At 36.4% G+C, this 5,114-nt stretch overlaps 1 pseudogene; it reads left to right on the top strand.

Moving 5' to 3' along the window:
• The first annotated feature begins 594 nt into the window (after positions 1-594).
• On the top strand, positions 595-2,974 carry LOC143606188 (mitochondrial carnitine/acylcarnitine carrier-like protein; annotated as a pseudogene).
• The last annotated feature ends 2,140 nt before the right edge of the window (positions 2,975-5,114 follow it).

Here is a 5,114-nt window from a genome sequence, read left to right as displayed (position 1 = left end):
GTGAATATTTTATAGAACTTGGACAATATTTTATCAAAGTAAAAGTTGTTAAATTAATGGGTACATTGAACCTGGACAGATAGTTTATCACAATAGAAGTTTTTAAGGGTGTGTATGGGTAGTTTTGGCAAGTAAGCCGAAAACCGGAATTTCAGTTTTTATGCTTTGGGAAAAGTTCGGATTTTGTTTTCTCGGTTTTTAGTTTTCACAATGGGTTCGGTTAGGTTTAAGTTTTGTCATTTGGGCTTGAAACATTTGAGCTGAAAAAGAATTTGGCCCAAAATAATGAATTTGAGCTTGAAATTTAATTAATATTAATGATTAGTTGATTATCAAATATTTGGACCAATTTTTTTGGGTAACACCATTTATTAATCTCTTATAGTTTACTTTACATTAAAAAAGTTAGCTCATAAATTCAATAACAGAAATCGTCTTTACCGTTTTTATTGATTCGGTTAGGTTATAAATGTCGGTTCGGTTGTTCTGGTTTTTAGTACATGGAATCAAAAGTTTAAACATAATTGATGTAAATTTTGACTTTAAAAGCTAATGGTTTGTAAATGATATATTAGTTTTTGTAATATACATTTACAGATGGGTGATGTAGCAAAGGACTTAGCTGCTGGAACAGTAGGAGGGGTGGCCCAATTGGTAGTTGGCCACCCTTTTGACACCATCAAGGTCAAACTTCAAAGTCAACCTACTCCGCTACCAGGTGAAATCCCCAAATACTCTGGGGCGATAGACGCGGTTAAAAAGACAGTGGCAGCTAACGGCGCAGGGGGCCTATTCAAAGGTATGGGGGCCCCACTTGCCACCGTGGCAGCATTCAATGCTGCCTTGTTCTCGGTCAGGGGTCAAATGGAGACCCTTTTGAGGTCCCACCCTGGCGCACCCCTGACTGTGAACCAGCAGTTCATTGCTGGAGCCGGTGCTGGATTTGCAGTCTCGTTCTTGGCCACTCCAACTGAGTTGATCAAATGCAGGTCAGTGCTCTTCTTTTAACTGCAACATATATGTGATCAGTTTTTTTATAAGTCTTTTAGGTGGTGATGTGAATGAAACCGAAATAACCAGCCTGTTACCTGAATAACCGAAATCACTGAAACAATAATAAACCAATGAGTTGGTTTGAGTTTTTTTTTTTATAACCTGATTTTTCACTTCGGTTTTGCTTTTGCTAAAACCAAAAAAGAATAAACCGAGTCGAACTGAATTTACTGAACCATACCAAAAAATGCGACAAGCCCGATTCTAAGTAATTTATAAAAAAGATAATAAAAAGGTATGACTAAAAAGTTATGAGGTTCAAATGTGTAATAAGCAATTATTATATATAACAATTGACAAGTTTGGTGCCGCTGAGAGCACCGTACTTGTCAGTTGTTTTTTTTTTCTTTTTTTTTTTGCTTTCCTTTTATTGTTTTTAGTTCTAGTATCGTAGAAAAATAACGAAAGCCGATCAAACATCAATTTTGTGGTTTTTGTTTGATTGACTTCCGGTACCGTAACAAACATGATAAAAACCGACCAATTCGGTCTAGACTCGTCTCCTCAACGTCCGGGGACCGACAACGTTCGAGTTTTACCAACGCTCAAGTTTACTGATGGACCACCACTGATTCGTGCACCTCAATATATATATTATCCGGTTTTTTATTGCTTTGGTACCGTAACGAAAACTAACTAAAATGGCAATTTTTTTCCGGTATCCTAACGAACGTCACGGAAACTGACCGAATTCACGTAGACTTACCGCATTTTATTTTAAATCTGGTACCGTAACGCACATAACGAAAACCAACCGAATGCCAATGTTTTTTTTTTTGTTTTAGCTCTGATACCGTAATGAACGTGACGGAAACCGGTCGAATTTGCGTACACTCATTGTCTCAAACGCCCGAGATCAACAACGCTCAGGTCTTCCCAACGTTTGAGTTTTACTGCCCGTATACCAACCCATTAGTCCACCTCAATTTTATATTTTTTTTTGTTTTATGTTTAGGGTTTTAGTTCCGATATCCTAACGTACCGACACCGAAACCGACTGAATTCGAGTCGACTTATCGCCTCCAACGTTGGGGACCAGACGACACTTGAAGTTTACCAACCTGCCCAGCGCAACACGCCGGGTAAAACCCTAGTTATTTATTAACTAACAAAAAAATTAAATAATTAGGCACAAAGTTTCAAGCTGAAACTCATTATTTTGGGTCATTAATTTCGGACCAAAATTTTCGAGCCAAATGGTAAAACTAAAACCGAGCCCATTTTAAACCTGATTTTTATATATTTTTGGTTCGTATTTACAGCCCAAGACCGACCCAAATTGACCCATGTTGCTGAAACGTATGCTTGACCTTAAAGGTCAAAGGGTATGAGTCAAAATTATAACTTGAAATATGCAACTTGGTTTCTTGAAATCTAGACTTCTAAGCCCAAGGCACAGGTGGTGCAACAGGCGCAACATCAGCTGCAGTAACAGAAGCTGCAGCTGCAAACTGCTGCATCAGCGGGCAAGTATGGTGGTCCGATGGACGTGGCTAAGCAGGTCTTGAGGTCTGAAGGTGGAGTTAGAGGTCGTCTACAAAGGTTTACTTCCCACATTCGCCCGCGAAGTACCTGGAAACGCCACGTTGTTTGGTGTATACGAAGCTCTAAAACATACATGGCTGGTGGGACCGACACTTCTCGGTTAAACCGTGGCTCATTGATGTTGGCAGGCGGGTTAGCCGGTGCGTCATATTGGGTTAAGGTTTACCCAACCGACGTGGTCAAGAGTGTGATCCAGATTGATATGATTATACGAATCCTAAATATTCTGGTTCTATTGATGCTTTCAAAAAGATTGTTAAAGCTGAAGGAGTTGGTGGTTTATATAAAGGTTTTGCACCCGGCAATGGTTCGCAGTGTTCCGGCCAATGCTGCTTGCTTTTTAGCATATGAACTCACAAGGTCTAGCTTAGGCTAGGTCATGATTTGCAACATTTGTTGTACTGAATATTTTTTGTTACTTTTTAACGTGTTGAATTAATTCAGTTATGTTACCAGCCAGATCCACAGTCATTATAATATATAACTTATATCCTATGCCTTAATTATGTTGTATATATAATTACTATATCATAATATGGCTATCATAGTTTCTTATCTATACACACGTTAAACAAGTCACAACTAATTAATAAGACAAGGGAAAATTAATTACTTAGAATATGTATTTAGACCAAACATATTGCTAACAATAGTCATTAACTATACTTAACATTTATAAAAAATAATAGTCATTAACTTTTAACATTTAGAAAATAGGCATATGTAAAATCAACCAACCAGTTGAAGCCATATAAATGCGGCGAGCTAAGAAAGCTAAACTTTAGCTGTCAACAATCTTTAAAAAGTACAACTTGATACACAAATAAACCAATATAGCATAACGCGTGTAAAACCAGCTGAATCTAAGCGTGCTTAGAAAAGTTGTAATTTTTAATTTTTTTAACAGTCTGGTTGTGTCTTAAAGTTTTGACCAGCTGAGTTATTTAACTCGTCTGTTAGTGTGTTAGTTTTTAAACAGTCTGTTGATCAGTTGCAATTTTTTAATTTTTAAACAATCTGCACGTGTCTTAATGTTTTGACCAGCTGTGCAGATTTTATGATGGCTGATGTAATGGGCCTTGGGCATGGCGGGGACGGTGCTGGGGATCCACCACCACCTTTTCGTGTGGCAACCGAGGGTCGGCATGAGGAAGATGGTAAGTCTTAGCATAATTTATTGGTTATTTATTTATTTTTTAGTTATTATATTTGGTCATTATTATAAATATCATGACTAATAATTTTTAATTATAATTGAAGTTGTTCCAAGAAAGAACACGAGAGGAAGGCTAAAAAACCTGAAACTTGCGCAAGAGATTGCGAAAAAAGGGGGACCTTTAGATCTTCCTTTTGATAAAATTGCCAAATACACGCCGGTTGGTACTAGTAATGATTATTTCACGCGTGAGGTTAGGATCTATATGTGGAACTCTATTGCCTTTGACAAAAAAATCTTGGACAATATGTTTCCTCTGCTGAGAAGAAGGCCTTGGAAGAGCATCTCAAGGTAAATGAATTATTTAATTAAGCAATTTTTATGTTCATTATGTCACCAAAGAGAATCCTAGTTCACACCCATAATGTTGTACGTGTAGACAAATCAGCTTGATTATTTTATCGATTGGTCGGTCACGGTGAATAGAAAAGGTTAAAAAAAGAATATACCTACAATGTTTACTCCACATACATATTCGAAAAAAAAAAACATAGGAAAACAAAGAAAGAGAAAATAATGACTTTAATCCTTTTTACTTATATAAAATAGTAACAAAAAATCAAAAGCACTTCGACTCTCTATAATGAGACGTTACCGATGCTTTAGAATGAGGGGTAATGTGTGACACCCTAATTTTGATATATATGTACCATTGATTTAAATATAGCATTGTAATGTAAAAGGGTCCTGGGTCCCAACCTTTTATTTTCAAAAACCAACCTAGTAATTTTTTTTATAAACTCAATTATGTAATTAAACTCAAGAACAATAGTTTATTTATATGCGTGTAGTTAGCACGTATTTAACTACTTGTATTAACTACTTGAAAACATAAAAACTTAATACTTTTACAAAGTTTCTACTTCCATTAAACTTTTCAAATCTACAATTCAACAAGAAGACCTAAATCCGCACCATTCATCTCTATTTCGTGACCAAAACTAGAAGACATATACAACAGACTCATTATACATGCCAAATGGGTGGATATGACGCAACCACACAAAATAACACACTAATGTGCAATACAAAACTCATTGAAAATATCACCTAGGGTGCCATACGACCATCGATGTTGGGTACCCCGAATTTGGCATTTTCCAACGTATGACAGGGAAGCTTCAATGTAGGGTACTCCCAAACATACATAATTTTAACATACCCTCATTTTGGATGAGCTAACCTATATTTAACCCTTTGAACCTATTTATACATCCCATAAAATGGCTATAATACATGTGCTAATCATATGATAACACCTTGTTACTTGAAAACGTGGTCGATACATTCAACTCAACAA

Source organism: Bidens hawaiensis, unplaced genomic scaffold (assembly GCF_021521415.1).
Source record: "Bidens hawaiensis isolate Kalapana, Puna unplaced genomic scaffold, B.hawaiensis_p1.1 tig00073442_1, whole genome shotgun sequence".
NCBI lineage: Eukaryota > Viridiplantae > Streptophyta > Magnoliopsida > Asterales > Asteraceae > Bidens > Bidens hawaiensis.
Note: the sequence above shows the minus strand (reverse complement) of the source record. Positions and strands in the feature narration are given on the sequence as shown.